The sequence below is a fragment of the Molothrus aeneus genome, chromosome W, assembly GCF_037042795.1.
Source record: "Molothrus aeneus isolate 106 chromosome W, BPBGC_Maene_1.0, whole genome shotgun sequence".
NCBI lineage: Eukaryota > Metazoa > Chordata > Aves > Passeriformes > Icteridae > Molothrus > Molothrus aeneus.
In genome coordinates, this window is record NC_089679.1 from 11,720,401 (window position 1) to 11,737,194 (window position 16,794).

General features: G+C 45.0%; 1 protein-coding gene across 3 annotated transcripts in view; it reads left to right on the forward strand.

The window, feature by feature from the left end:
- The window catches only part of LOC136568515 (ceramide transfer protein-like), a 162,436-nt gene that overhangs the window by 41,656 nt on the left and 103,986 nt on the right, over positions 1-16,794 (forward strand). The gene's annotated exons all lie outside the window — the stretch shown is intronic.

Here is a 16,794-nt window from a genome sequence, read left to right on the forward strand (position 1 = left end):
GCAGCAATGTGACTTCATTCAGGCCATGATAATATACTGTTAGTCTCCATTCTTAGTTAGACTTTCATGCTGTCAATATGGGGCTGTTAAAGTGTTAACGAGTCCTGCTGATCACTCCTTGGCTCTCCAGCTGACAAATCAACTTACAGATGGGAATCAGGGAGTTGTGGTTGGTGTGATATTGTTGCCAGTACACTATTGTGGTAGCATAGCAATCAGTACCTGCTGTTCTTCGACCTTCAGCAACTCCACAATGCCAGAGTCCTCTGAGAGACCAGGAAGGGTAAACATCTGCATAATTTCCTCCATCTCCATGGCAGCTATACTGAAAGCCCACTGATACCTTTTGGATCCTTGAAATAACCTCTCCTGAGATAGTCTATGCTAAGGATGCACGGAGCCTCTAGTTCATTCACAAGGGGGTGTTTGTGCCACTCATTCCCACTCAGGCTGATTTTAGCCTGCAATAGAGTCAGCTGTTGGGATCCCCCTGTCACTCCAGAAATACAAATGGATTCTGTCCCTACATAGCTTGATGGCATTAGGGTACACTGTGCACCAGTGTCTACCAAAGCCTTGTACTCCTGTGGGGCTGCTGTGCCAGGCCATTGAATCCACACAGTCAAGTAAACCCAGTTATCCCTCTCCTCCACCTGGCTGGAGGCAGGGCCCCTCTAATACTGATCACAAGGTTCCCTGCTAACATCTTGCAAAAATGGACTAGAACTTTTCTCCATAGAGTCAGCACTATGATCAGACCTTCCATTCTGCTTGGAAAACTTTCTGCTGGTATTGATGCAGGGAGCCCCCGATGCAGTGAATAATGTGCTCTGACTCCATGATTTCAGAAGGCTGAATAAATGCTTTATTAAGCTATACTATATTACACTAATACTATACTATATTAAAGAGATAGTATACTAAAGAAAAACCCGTGACTGTCTCCAACAGTCATGACACAGCTTTGACCCAATTGGCCAATCAATCCAAACAACCATCACCAGCGTCCAATTAAGAAATCACTCTCAGTAAACAATCTCCATAACACATTCCACATATGCCAAACAACAGGCGCAGCAAGTAGAGATAAGAATTGTTTCCCAGGAAAAATCCTGTGAGAGAGAATTATGTCTCTCTCTCTGTTCAGAGAATGTGAATATCACATCTCACTCTTTTTACTATAATAAAAAATAAAAGGAACTGCATTTGCAATTCTTCTGCTGGGCCCTTGCAGAAGAGAGAACAAACACAGCCCGAGAGGTTCCCTTAACAATTTGCTGGTTGTCAAGCAGAACCTCAGTCAGAGGCTGACATAGAATGATCAGGAAGATTCTTTACCTGTAGAATATCTGCTTCTATCATAACTAAAACAAGGTTTACGATATAAGAAACAAAACAACAATGCAAAGAATGCTCATTGTTTCAAGTCCAAACAGCTGAGTTTCAGGAGAAGGTTCATTGACTGGAGATATTGATCTTTGACATCCCTGAATGTCCTTTTTGGCCCTGAAACAGAGAACTGCTAAAGAAAGTTACTAACAACTATTAGAAATCCATCAGATGACATTATACAATTATCAGGCCCTATTAGAAAATCTCTGGAATGCCATGGCCACAGCCTTTAACTCAACCACTTGGGCCGAGGCTGGCTCGTGGTTTTCCAGTACTTTGAGCTGGCAATGGCAATGAAAGCAGTAGCTTTTTTCACTTTTTTTTTTTTTTTCCCCTCCCCAGAAACCAGCAGTGGCAGCAGGTCTTAGGACCCAGCGGCAGTGGGCAGGGTGGTGGCCCTAGATCCAGTGGGCGGGTCAAGGCACCCAAACACGGCCGGTGCGGCGGGGTCTTTTTTCTCACCGCCCGCCCCCACCATGCTGCCAGTGTCTCAGCAACTACGCCGGCATTTCACTCTTCCCCCGCCCCCCCCCCCCCCCCCCCCCGACCATGTCCCAAGCCACAGCCTCTCAAGACCCCGCTCCTCCCGCCCCGCAAGTGAGAGCGGAACGCAAGGGGTGCCCCAGGGCATGGCAGGGAAGGTGTTGTCAGAGGAATCTTCAGACTTCTCGGCACTGTCGGTCCAGCACTCAGCGGCAGAGGCACGCCCCTTCTCGGGGACTGGCTGTCGTTACTCGTAGCTGCTGTCGTTTGCGTTGCCTGGCAACCCGACTGAAACAGCAGGCGGGGGGGCGGCCGCCGGGAGCAGCAGGACAGCCGGGAGTGGCGGAGGCGGCAGAACCGGTAAGGGGAAGTCCCCGGCCAGCGCTGCAGGCACCGATATCGATAAATCCATTGCCAGCTGCGGTGCAGGAGGGCTGGATGTGCTCTCCAGCGCGGGGATGCCGGCCGCTGTCGCGGAGCCAGCTACCTCACTTGTTGGTGGCTGTGAAGGAATGGCTACGTGACAGGGGCCACGTTCTGGACCAAGAATCGGGAGGATGCAGCTAATCTGGGTCCCTGCACCTGCAAAACACTGTGTCCTTGAGCATAGCTGTGATACAATAACAAGTAGTGAGAGAGACATGAGAAAAGAAAGATGTAATCCCTAAGGTATGAGGAAGAGCTGATATTGTAGTATAGCCAATAGATTGCTTAGCTTGCAGAATATGTATGAGCTTATTACTTGTTGTGCATAAAAGTCTGATGCTCTCTTCAATAAACGAAGCTTGCTAAACACTCATATTGAGCGTCCAAGTTTCCCTCACCGCGACAGGTGGTGGGGGCGGCTCTGCACCCTCCTGGGGCACAGGAGAGAGAGAATCCAGCAGCAGAGCTGACCCACACGCTGCACGGGGGGAAGGAGGAGGGGGTGGAGGTGGCCCCTCCTGTGCATGCTCTGGCGAGACAGAAGAAAGCTGCTCTGGCTACGTTGTGGGCCAAGCGGCCCCCCCCCCCCTCCCCCGCAGTGAGGGGGGGGAAGGGAACCTGTCTTTGAACGGTTCAGTCCCCGTCCAGCTGTGGTGGGGGAGCTAATGGCCACCCGCCTGGGGTGAGGCGCCCCTCCATGTCCAAGCCGGACGTGCCTGCCGAGACGGACTCGCTTTCCAACGGGGTTTTCCCCCTTGCAATGTCGGAAAGCGCTGCCCAGAGCGCCGGTCCCCGAAGCAGTCTCAAACCCCGTCTGAATTTGCCCAAAAGATAAACACCTAGATAGTCCCAGGCCCGCGAATCCAGGGAGCATTTCACATCCATGGGGAAACCAAGAGCCTTTGCCCAACTGAAAAACCTGTAGAGTCTCTTTCGTCACAGGAATTCCGTGTTCCCGAGCTAGAAATTTCCACACTCCTACGGTGATTTGCTCCCACAGAGAAAACCAGATGCCTAATTCTGCAGGCATCTCGTTCCAACTGCAAACCCACCCCAGATAGGGGGCAGTGCTATTGTCGGGAGCCCGAGTCTTTAGTCTATGGGGCCAAAACACAGTCTCAAGGGATAAATCTTCAGGAAAACATGGAGATAGATCACAGTTACCTCTCTGGGAGGGCAGAAGGTGTCCAATACGTCTTGCAGGGAAGGCTGGAGGTCAGCCTGAGTTCCTCTGATGGAGAGATCCAGATGGTCTCCAGTTCATGCCAGACACATGGCTGGGGTCAATAATAGTCACCCCAGTCTGTCTGTGCCCTCGGAGGGGTCAGCAGTGTCAGGCCGATGTTCAGACACACTTCAGAGGAGTCAGCAGAAAATCAAGGCAGCGTTCAGCAAACCTTTACGTGTTCAGTCTCGGCTGTGAATTTGGCTGGATCCATTAGGGTCCTGTTTCTTCAGCCAACGTTGGGGTTCACCACTTATCGATGCAGGGCAACCCCAACGTAGGAAATAATGTGCTCTGACTCCAATGATTCAGAAGGCTGAATAAATGCTTTATTAAGTTATACTATATTACACTAATACTATACTATATTAAAGAGATACTATGCTAAAGAGATGCTATACTAAAGAGATACTAAAGAAAAACCCGTGACTGTCTCCAAGTCACGATACAGCTTTGACCCAATTGTCCAATCAATCCAAACAACCATCACTAGTGTCCAATTAACAAATCACTCTCGGTAAACAATCTCCATAACACATTTCACATGTGCCAAACAACAGGAGCAGCAAGTAGAGATAAGAATTGTTTTCCAGGAAAAGTCCTGTGAGAGAGAATTATGTCTCTCTCTCTGTTCAGAGAATGTGAATACCACATGCTGGAGACTGGAGCAGCAAATTTTTTGGATGAACCCCCATTAGTGATTTTTTTCCCTGCAATTCCTGTACCTGTACCTCTAAGATTGTGTTAGGCTTTCCATCCCACTTTATCATGTCCTTTCCATGGTCCCTGTGGTGGGTTGACCTTGGTTGAATGCCAGGTGCCCACTAAGCCGTTCTATCACTCCCCAGCTGGACAGGGGAGAGAAAATAAGATGGTAAACAACTAGTAGGTTGAGATAAGGCAGTTTATTAAAGCAAGAGTGAAAGCTTGCATGTGCATAAGCAAAGAGAAAAAAAAAGTTTATTCTCTACTTTCCATCAGCAAGTGATGTTCAGCCATTTGCTGGGAAGCGGGGCTTTAGCACATATATCAGTTGCTCAGGAAGGCAAACATTGTAAATGATGAATGCCCTCCATTCCTCTTCCTACCCTTAGCTTTTATATTTGAGCTGACATCATATGGTATGGAATATCCCTTTGGTAAATTTGGGTCAGCTGGCCTGTTTATGTCCCCTCCCAGAATCTTGCCCACTCCCAGCCCCTTGATGAGGGGGGAAATGTTGCAAGACAGTGCTGATGCTGTGCCAGTGCTGCTCAGCAGTAGCCAAAACACTGGTGTGTTATCAGCACATTTCTAGCTACCAATACGAATCACAGCACTATGAGGGCTGCTCTGGGGAAATGAACTCCAGCTCAGCTAGACCAAATGCAATCCCCCTGATAAGACCACAGGGTATCCCATGGTATGTACCTTCTATATCCTCTCTCTTGATCAAAAGGACACCTGCTATCAACTACTGAGATACAGGCCCGTACAGATGGGGAGTAGGACATAGTTTGTCTGAATTGCTGGAACTCCTGGGACAGTTTCTCTACAGCAGAGAGGAGGGAGAAAAAAATGCTATCTTCATATTCCTGGAGTTGACAAACTGCTTCATCCTCTGTTCGTGGCTCATCATCTTTCCAAATAAATTTTGCCAATGGATTGATAAGTGATGTTGGTGCAGTCTGTACAAATTTCTGCTACATGGGTCATAGATATAGGACTTCATCTGTGTCTGTGGATAACTGCCCATTCTTCAGGTCATAATAAATCATCTCTTGCACAGCCAACTCCCTCAGGTATTGGTTATCTTTCTCTATTACAGTTCATTTTCCTGGGTGACATCAAATATCTTCCTTGTAAGGATACCTTTCCCTCACATTTGATACCAGTCACCTTTAGAGGCTTGTGTCTTTTTTCCCAATGCTTTGTCAATGCCTGGTTCCTTAGCAAGTGATCCCAGCTGCCTGGCTTCCTTATCCTCCAATTCTAAACTGCTAGCCCAGCATTGGAGCAGCCAGATGGTAATATGCTCACCTGGATGATGGCTAAAATCTTTTTCTATCTCCCACAGCTCACTTGAGGATAGGGATCAAGTGGGAGTTACCTCTTCTGTGTCTTCCTCCTGTTTTTGTGATGGCCTTGGAAATGGCATTGAAAATGGCCCTGCTGCTTTGCTCTCTTTGCCCTCAGCTCTCTTCACCCTCCTCTTCCTTCTCGACCTTCTTCTTCTACTTCACTAAAGCTCTTTTACCATGTGACTTTCATGTACATTTCTTCTGTCTCTGTGCAGGGACAACTGACACCAGCCCATGTTGGTTCTCTGGTTCAGTGGCAGTGTCTGTTGCCAGGGTTGGAGTAACTGCAGGGTCTGTGATGGAGGTTGGAGCAGCTGCAGGGTGTCATCTTATTTTCAGATCCAAAGACCTTCTTTTCCCCCTGAGGGCACTGAACAGTGTTGAACATGGCTCTGCCAGATAGACTTGGGTCAGGCCCCAGCACTTTGCAGTGATTTGTGTTTCTCTGGAATTGCCATGGTGATGGTGCACCTTTTCCAAATGTTTTACTAGTTTTTCTGGGTTCTGCACTTGTTCAAACACACTGGAGGTGCCCACTGCCCTAGGTACTTGCCTATACAATCCCACACACCCCACCACTCTGAACTATCCAGCCTTGGGGCAGATCTCTGGGTGATGTTCTTAATTTTTTTTCTGACCCTAAAGAAGACATGAACCATATTCAGCAACATGCTGGCTCCTAGCAGAAAGACCAGCTTGGTTTCAAGGGTATTTAAAGGATATTCAAAATCTTTAAAATTCTCAAATGCTACTGTAATTGGCCTGGAAGTGAAGGAAGGAAAGAAGGAAGGTATAGGAAGGTATCTTCTATTGGAATTAAATACCCATATAGCCAGATGGGATGTGCCTGGCATGGGCCCGTCTGGCCCTTGCTGCTTGACCAAGGGTGGCAGCTGTGGTGGTTTCACCTCAGAGACACCTTTGGCTAGCTGGATATTGCAGCTGGGCGCTCGGGACAAGTCCAGGCATGCAGGAGCTCAGGTTTACCTCTAGCGGAGAGGCTTCAAGGCGAGGTGAAGGAAAGGAGTCAGTTCTGATGGAGGGTTTAGATCCAGAGATATTTATTCCTGGCACACAGGCCTCTGAATCCAGCTACAGCTCCAACAGAACTCCTGAACCACATGGTTGCTGTGTCCTTTAACCCCGGGGAGAGGGGGAGGGAGGGGGTCCGGATCCTACCAACCAGGTAAGGGGGGGAAGTCTCAGGGGACAAATGACACCTGGATGTCCCAATGTCCCCAGGGCTGAGAGGCATCTTTTGAACTTCTGCCAATCACTCAAAACGCCCTTTCTGGAATGCCAAGATTGACCAGACAGCACTCAGCAGGGGGCAAGGGGAGGGGAAGGGAGAGGTTATTGGCACACCTGGGGAAAGAACCGGGATGACTGAGACAGGCTATTACATCACACTGCAACAATCTTCCCTGTAGGTTGGCTCTCCAAGAAGAAAAGGCCAAAGGGGTGATTATTAATTGTTCCCGGTAGATGACTCCCAATGTCCAGAGGTGTCTGCAATGTTGAATATATACACCAGATTGGTGTCTTGACCAGCGACACTATCATACCAATACTACAAGTTACCCCACAATGATAGTCCTAGCCCAGGCCCCAAGGACAATAAACATCACCACGAAGAACACATACTGTGAGTAATGTATTACCAGTATTATAGAACACCACCCTGCAAATAAGCATAATAATTGTGGAAGTAAATAAATCAACACTGTAAGCAGTGACTATTAAGCCAATACAATGAATGCTTATGACAAGTTTATTTGAACACACCGTGGTCAGATTTGTTGTTATCTCAACCCTTTGTTCTTCATGTTGGGCACCAAAAAAGACTGTTGTGATTTAGGCCCAGCTGGCAACCAAGCAATGTTCAGCTGCTTGCTTACTCCTCTCACCCTGGTGGAATAGGAGGAGAATCTGAAGTAAAACTTGTAGGTTGAGATAAGAACAGTTAATTAATTGAAAGAAACGAAAATATAATAATAACAATAATAGTAAATTAAAAAAGGGAGAAAACTCAAGAAAAAGAAGTGGTGCACAATATAGTTGCTCACCACCCACTGACCGATGCCAAACTAAACCCCACCCCCAGACTGCGATTGCCTCCTGATTTCCCCCTATTCCAGATAACTCCCCCAGTTTATATACTGATCATGATGTTCCATGGTGTGGAATATCCCTTTGTCCAGTTTGGGTCATCTGTCCTGCCTTCGCTCCCTCCCAGCTTTTTGTGCAGCTCCTCTCTGGCAGAGCATGAGACATTGCAAAGGCCTTGACTTGGGTAAGCACTACTTAGCAACAACCAAAACATCAGTGTGTTATCAACATTATTCTCATACAGAATCCAAAACACAGCACTATACCAGCTACTGAGAAAAAAAAAAATTTAGCCCAGCTGAAACCCAGACAATATCACAAAACCCAAATAAAAACTGGTATTGATAAATAGTTTTGTACTGCTGAATTAGGTGAAGTAGTGTTTCTTACAACTTGGTTTGTATATGTTTTTACAGTGTATACTTCATAGCAGTATATGGTATTGTTTTGTTAATAACTGTGGACTTAGTATAGATAACACGTCTGTCATATTTATGCTAGTGATGTTTCTGCCTGAGACAGAAATAAAAAAATGCGGTTCTTGTTTTCTCTAGGCCTGTATTCTTTGTCGTGTATCCTAGTGCCCTGTTCAATATTTCCTTAATACAAAAAAAGAAAATAAAAATTTAAAAATAACTTTACTGTAGACAAGTTTTAGTTCTGCAATGGGCATAGCAGCACAAGCATAACTTAATCGTTGCATTGTACAAACATGAGTTGATCTGCTATGAACTGCCTTGACTTAACTCTGTAGAGAATAAAAGAAATACTGTTTAGAGTAGTGACAGAGACTGGTTTACCAAGCAAAAATTTCTTAAAGTTTCCCCTCCCTCAGAATACTCTTAAGGGTTTTGAAGCATATAAAAACACATAAACCTCCATATGTGATTTGCCTTAAGCACTTGAACTAGTATTTTTTAAGCAGATATCACTATGAAGCTTGTTTCATGAATACATCAGGCTCAAGAGCTATATAGCAGGAAGAATTTTGTGTCAATGCAGTCAGCTATGACTCATGAGACCTGAGCTGGCTTTGGACTTCCTAAGTTACTGTAGCCAAGTACATGTTTATTTGTGTAAACTGTTTGTTTAGAATTTATGAGAATTTATAAAACCACTATTAGCTGGTTTTATACAGAAACTTTTGTGACACTTGAATACTTGCAATTGCCTTTATTTCAGCAGGTGTCTTGCAAGAAAGATTTGGAATGCATACAGAAAGGATATTTGGTGACCACAGAATCATTAAGGCTGGAAAAGATCATTGAGTACAACCATTTAACCCAGCACTGCCAAGTCCACCATTGTCCTAGTTATGGCTAGGATAGAGTAAATTTTCTCGTAGTTGCCTTAAGGGGGGTGGAGCCTGTAGCCATGAGTGTCTGGGTTGTTTATTCTATATAACATCATTGCTGGGAGTTGTGGCTTCAGGTGGAAGAAAAAGGGAATGTTACACGGAACTGCTGCCATTTTGTTCCTTTTTTCTGTGTGAGTGTCTCAGTTTTGAGACAAGTTTAGGAGAAGAACACACTGGAATGAGTGTTTCCTCTAAGAAAAAAGGGAGTTCCAACAATCCCTTTCTGCCAATGAGAAAATAAATACTAGTGGATCAAAGTGAAAAACCACAATTGTTTATTGACGAAGTGCCCACACAGAACGGGAAAAAAAAGAACAAATGCTAGATATGGAATTGTTGGAACCTTACACCCCCCCCCTTCCCGAAACAAACTCCCCCCCCCAAAATGGCAGGGAAAGAAAAAAGTGGCTGGCCACATGACAGGGAGGAACAAAATGGTGCCTGGCTTCTGCCCTAGGGAAGAAAGAAACAAAGGTTGACACAGCAGCTCAGAAAAAGATAGGAACCTGGTGAATCTCTGATGTTGGTCTCCTCTTCAAAGCAGGTGAAGCTGGTGGATTTAGGGTCCTTTCTTTCGTTCAGTTGGCTTTTTCCAAGGTCTGGCCGAGATGGTGCAGCCCCACAGCTCCCCCGCCGGTCCTGTGGCCGATCGTCTCCCCTTGTCTGATATTGGACCAAAACCAAGCCAAACAGCTCAAGAAAAAACCAAAAGTTGCCAAAGGGTTGCAGTCTCCAAGGCCAGGGAAAGGAAAAAACCCCAAAAATTCTTGCCTATGCTAACAAAAACCCAAGCAAGGGTTTGAATAGCCCTTTGAGAGGCCCTTTGAATAGCCCCGCTGTCTTCAGCAACTTGCTGCATTCTGTCATCTCTGGAGGTCTGTTACACTTGGGATGTGTACACAACAGTGTTCTTTATCCAATTTTAAATACCCAGCAACCCCCTTGTTCTTTGGCCAGCAATAAATCTAAGGCCAGTCTGATTTGTAATGTAAATCTAGTGTTTGCCTGTATTTGTTTATTCATAATTTGAAATCCCCTTTCCGTGGTTTCAGATAGTTTCCTTATCTGCCAAGTCAGATTATCTAACAAAATCCTATTTTCTAGAGCCATGACTCCGAGTAAAAGAAAACTCTTGAAGCCTATTCAAACTGTGTGGAAGCTGAAGGCCCTGTCCATTCATCCCCAGTAGCTTGTTTTGCCTTATTCCAGTATTGGGCCTTTATAGGGCTTCTTTTCCAAGTTGGACATAGGGTTAATAACCTTAAGGTAACTTTCCTGGTGGTTGATTCAAATGTAAGGTGAGTAGTACAATATCCATCTAAAGTAGTCCAAACAGTATAACCTGAGGAAGGAACTTCCATGGATTTAACACAATCTAAAGGTTTGTTACTGTCACCGAAGGTATAGGGGACAGTAAAGAAGGCAACATGGACTCCATCATTCAGAAGGCATAAAGGCAAAAAGCTTCTCCTTTATTCAGCTGTCTTCTTTTATATCTTCTTTGCTATAGGTGGACCTGATTGGTCGTTTAAGTAATATATTTCACATGATTGGCTAATTAACAAGACACCCATTTGGTAAACAACCTTACTGTAAACATCATGTAAGACACTTAACATGGTTACAGCTGCAGAGATTAAGGACTGTTTATAATTCTTTTCTCTGAGCTTCTCACAGCTTTTCCCAGAACGATGCCTGGGAAACTATCTTTTTCTGTGACCAGAAAGCTGCTACCACATGTTACTACAATTTAGAACTGATTTGTCCATCCTGCTTATGGTGCTGGACTGACTTGTATGGTTTTGTTTTTCTCTACACCCCCATTGACTCTTAGATTACACATGGGTGTGATTCCCCAATCTAGACACCATCCCACCTTCGCCAAGTATTTCCATTGTCCTTCCAAGAGCTTTCTTCAGCTACAAGGCTTGCTTCAGAGAGTTTGACTCTCTGGCAAGCTTGAAAAATTTTGGATGGGATTTTTAGTAACAGATAATTCTATCAATTTGGCTGCTTGGCCTCCTGAAGTGGCTAAGGCAAAATCCTAAACAACGCTGGTCGAGACTAGGATCCTGTTGGGTACTCTTTACCTTTTTCCTTTCCAAAAATAATTCTGTTATCTCTTGGATCGTTGAGGAGGCCATCTCCCTGTCGCCAACATTTCTCTTCCTCATCCAAATAGTGGGTTATGTTTGCTTTTGCTATTCCCTTAGTTAGATTATCATAGTGAATTACAATTGACAGATCTATAGGGATAATTCCCCAGGGAATGGGTTCCCCTGTTGAACCAGGGATAGGGAGGCAGGCTTGTAAAGCTGGACAGAATGCACATTTTACCAAACCCTTGAATTAACATTAATATCAAATTTTCTCCCACAGTCCCACCTAAAGGAAAAAAGGTTCCCATAAACATTAATGTATACATTTCCCTGCTTGTTCATAGATGTCTTTGAAATTTTTTGTCATAGGAGTCTGGTGTTTTCCACTGTTCACTCCGAGTCTAGAGCTTTCTTAATTCGTGTGCAATGAATCCAGGAGTTAAGTCCTTTTACTTTCATTGCTGTTCTCGTAGTCAACAGAACCAGATAAGGTCCTTTCCACTGCTCCTGTCTTATGGATCGAGTGAGAGCTTTAGTCAAGCCCTGCCTTAGGCTCAGATTTTTGGCAGCAGCTCTACTCAGGTGACCTGCACGTAAATCACTCTGGCTTGCAAGTTCTCAAGGATGGCCAATCAGGTCTATTATAAAATGAGTTATTTATTGAATAGACATGAGGTAATAGACAAGAGGCCTTTAACAGTTACTTACTACACAGGATAAAACAAAAGAACTACTAGTAGATAATAAAACAGTGTACATCATTAAGGTACCTATATTACAGCTAGCAAAGAAATAGTATCGATTAGGAGTCAATGTAACTTACGACCGAATTGATTATGAGGTACACAGAGTCCTTTCACTCAACCCTCGAGAAAGTAACCACAAAGCAGTGTCCTGACTTTGGGGAAAAGAATCCACTCATTTCCAGGGAATGTCAGAAGACTTCTGCTTTGTGAAAATATGATTGTTGGAGATTAGGATTTTTCCTTTTTTTTTCCTTTTCTCCCAGGGAATTTTTCTCCCATTTGTTGCCTAAGAGATGGGAATGATGGGTACTTAAAAGAGACAAAAGATGTGGCCAAGCTGGAGAGGAGGGGGGATGGAATGCAGTTGGCTGCAGTCTCTTATCGTGGGGCTTTCTACAGGGAAGTGCAGACATACCTCAAGACTTGGCTGGGCGTCAAGGGCTGAGTTCAGCCCTCTCTCACATTATCTCTCTTGGGATCGGAGAAGGGATGGTTTGTGCTTTTGGTACTGGACTGTTGCTGCCCAGAGGATTCGCTGCCACTGCAGAGTTTCATCCTTCACTGCTTCACCTTACCGTGGGTGAGCCTTCGCTTATAAGAGCTTCCATTGAACTGGGACCTTTTCAACACCTGATCTCACTGGGAGGGGCCCTCACCATTTGCTTGGGTGCCTCAGTAGCAAACCTGGGACCCCAACCCCCAAACCTTCTCTGGAGGGAGCATCTCCCAGCTGCTTGCAGAAGCTGCTTGCAGGAGCCTGGCTGCCACTGCTTCGGGTTTGTTGTTACACTTTACCTTAACACCCTGTGTCCGCCCAGACACCCCACTGCTCCTGCCACCACTTTGGTTTTTTTTTTTTGCTACACTTTGTTTGCCACTCCTGGTGTGCTTGCCTCTGCTGTTTCAGCCCACTGCTCCGAGGTTCTTGCTACAGTCCATTTTGCCACCTGGAGTGGCACTGAGACTGGCTGCTTCCTGTGAGTTTGCAAAGAGAGCCACCCCGTCTCTCCCCTATCACCTGTGTCGCCATTGCCATGTGGAGAAGTAGCTGAGCTCATGCCACAGCACCCCCTGCAGCCGTGGGGAAATCAGTGCACCAGCCCTGCTTGGCCAGGAGCCAACATTGCCCCTGCCAGCTGTGGTCATAACTACACCAAAGGGGAAAGTTCTTGCCAGGCTGAGAGAAGGCTATTATTGGGTTTCTGTTTTCTTTGTTGTTGCTGCCATTGTTGTTGTTTGTCTCAATATACAGATACATACTAGTAAAGAACTGTTCCTTTTCCCATGTCTTTGCCTGAAAGCCTCATAATTTCAAAATCATTTGGAGGGAAGGGGGTCATATTTTCCATTTCAGGAAGGCTTCTGTCTTCCTTGGCAGACATCTGTCTTTTAAACCAAGACAATGGTGTAGCTTTTATAATTTGTAAAGTGAAGTATCAGTCCGTCAAAATTTCCAGCTTATCTTTGTATGATCTTGCTTTCAAGGCAAGATGTTTATTGTAAGCTGGGAATGTCACCTCCATGGCACTGAAATAATTCACTACAAGACAAGCTGTCCTGATTGAGTTATTTCACCAATTAGCAAATTCATGTGAGGGGGAAGATGCCCTGAGTTATTGCACCAACTGATAGGCAACAGATATGCCCTCCTAGAGCAGGGGGGGATGTCCTGCCACATCCTGAGATGGTTCTGATTTCCAGGCCTTGATGTACACTTTTTTCAGTGGGCTGAAATGAATGAACTGGGTTGTCTAGGATAAGAGGTTGTGAGAAAATTATAATCCTTTTTAGTTTTTTAAAGGATTTCCCTAATGAAGTTAAGTATCATTTTATTTTCTGATTCCGAGTTTGTTCTTCAGACCCAGGGAAAGTTTTTGCAGAATATGGTCTCCCAAACATCTACTCATACAGGCTCACCTTCAGGTTAGCTCAAGGTTGTACTTTAATTCAAAACAAAGTGGCAACACCTGTGGGCATTTCAAAGTGGTTTCCTGACACATTTTGCTAATTTTCCTCTTTGTTTCATTCGTTTGATTCATTTGTTCAACCTCTTTGCTAGATTGCAGTTTCCACGGAGTATGCAAATCACAACTGATATCTAATTGCTCACTAAGTTGCTGTAACACTTCAGATATAAAATTAGGTCCTCTATCAGATGACATCCCTTATAGGCACTCCAAACCTGGGTATGATCTCTTTAAAGAGTATCTTGATGACTTCGGTAGCTTTGTTGGTCTGGCAGGGAAAAGCTTCTGGCCACATGGAAAAGGTATCTCCAAACACTAGGGAGATACCTGTATCCTTGTTGGCATGATAGCTCAGAAAAATCAATTTGCCAGTAAGCTCCAGGAGTGTTTCCTCTTTTAGTGATACCTTTTAAAGTTCAGAGGGTTATTCTTAAGACACGTTGAACATTTTTCTGTAATGGACTTGAAAATCTTTGTCATACGGACACTGAGTATCTGAGTCAGTAGGCTGGTTACCATAGCATCGATTCCCCAGTGAGTTTGCTGATGTTTCTCCTTTACAATTTGTAACATCAGTTGTGGTGGGACTATGACCCAGTTATTGGGAGTTACTAGCCATCTGCCTTCTTTATTCTGGGCTTTTAGAGAAGTAGTTAATTTTAAATGTGCTTTAATATATCCAGGGCTAATTTCTGGAAGTGAAATAGTTTTCTCAGGTATTAATGCTAAGATGCCTTGCTGTGCAACCTCTTGTGCAGTTTTACCTGCAAGTCTATTTTGTGCATGAATTTGGGTATTCCCACGTTGGTGTGCTTTGCAGTGTAGTACAGCCACTTCAATGGGTAGTTAGATGGCATCACGGAGGGATAATATCTCTTGTTTGTACTTAATCGGAGACCCCTGTGCTATTAATAGACCTCTTTCAATATGGCTCCATGGACATGAACAATGCTAAAAGTATATTTTGAGTCAGTCCATATGTTTACTCTTTCTTGTGCTGCCAATTCCAGGGCTTTTCATAGAGTACTATGACCTCTACCTTTTGTGCTGAGGTGTCTGCAGCCAGTGGTGCAGCTTCTATTACCTCAGTTGACATGTTGTCCCGTCCTGCTGTGAAAGGAGTCAGTGAGGATTCTTTTTGATAGATTTCTCTGTTGAAAATAAAACATTAACATGGCACTATTATATCTTAAAACTGTTTATTGATAAAGAAAGATAAGTGTTCCTACCAAAGGAGGATAGCAAAGAGAGTAGAGAGGGAAAAAGAGAGACCGAGAGAGAAATAGAAGACAGTGTTATCTCAAGAACCCAGGGGCACTCTGTTGGCGTCAGCTCAGCAGATGGAGCGTGTGCTGCAAGCTACAATGAGTTTGCGTGGCTCCCATAGCAGCTAGGCATTATTTTCAAACAGCAACAGGCTGCCTGTCTCCCCCATCGGCAAAGAACAGGCTGCCGTAGCTACAGGCGCACTTGTGGAGAAGGTGTGGGCTGTTAAAGATGAGGCGTGGTGGCTGTGGGTGGAGGCAGAAACAGCAGAGCACAAGGTTGTTGTGGCGAGGAGCTCCCTCAGGAAGCAGTGAAGCAGGGCCGGACAGGGAAGCAGGACCAGACAGGGAAGCAGGACCGCAGGGAGAAAAAGGCGAGGGGGAAGGGGGGCCAAGCTGACCCTCCAGGCAAGCCCCCAATTCCTCCAAGAAACCCAAAGAAAAATGGCCCCTGGTTATGTCGCAGTTAACTGTTTTTATGTGCTAAGGCTCCTCCCATAGCCAGATTTTCCAGGCATTTTTTCCCAGGCATCTGCCCCACTAGCAAGTAGGGGATTGCTTGTAGCCCAATCAAGGAAGCTTTCTCTCACCTGACTGGCTGTCAGGGGAAGCCTCCCTGGGGACAGGGCTTCCAGCACATGTACAGTCCCTACAGGAATCCTTCACCTCATGTATAACATATGTTGAGGCATAAATAAAAATCAGATTGGTCCCTCTCACGTGTCTACGGCATAGCAAGCTTTTAGTTTTCCATCTTGCGCCAAGCTACTTCTGTCTGTAAAGAGCTCTGTCTCTGGATCTTCCATAGGTGTGTCTTTCAAGTCTGGTCAGCTTGCATAAATTTGCTCGATAGTCTGTAAGCAATCATGGATTAGCTGTTCATCCTCTTCCATTGGGCTCTTCAGGAATTGGGCTGGATTTACCGCTGTGGTTACTTTCAACTCTATGTCTTCTCACTCCATTAAAACAGTCTGATATTTCAACATATGGCTTGGGGAAAGCCAATGTCCCCCTTTTTGGCCTAAGATGGTGATTACAGGGTGCAGAGTATATGCTATTATCTTTTGTACCAAAGTTAATTTCCTGGCCTCTTGTGTGTCGTTGTTGAGATGGTCATAACAAACAGAAGAACACACTGTATTTAAGAAGGCTTCTCTATAATTATTTTACAGCATGCTGTCTTTTTATACTCTTTCACAAAGTTTATACTTATTCATTGGTCAGAGTAAATCAGCATAGTATTCACTGGAGCAAGGCAGCCTGTCCCTTGTTTATCTCTCTCCCTCCTTCATTTCCATGCCGACAGCCTTGGTAAAGCTCCTTTCAGGGGCAAAGGCGACTCTTATCAGCTCCTCTCTTTCACTAACCCTTTCTGACTCACAGACCAGCTGTGAGCCCCTTCCACACTTGTGTTGCCTTTTTGGTCCCTAAAATCATGAGCCAGACACAGTTGGGTGATAAAATGTGTTTACCTTTATGAAGGGTCCTCCCAGGTGCACAACATGCTGAAATACAAACCGAAAATGCGCCAAAGATGCACACATGACACAGGGCAAGTACAGTTTTATAAGTTTAGCAAATAACCATAATTAACAAGAATCCTTCATTAGAAACACTGATGATAAGTGTTTTAGATGAGTAATGCAATGATTGACTCTCACAATT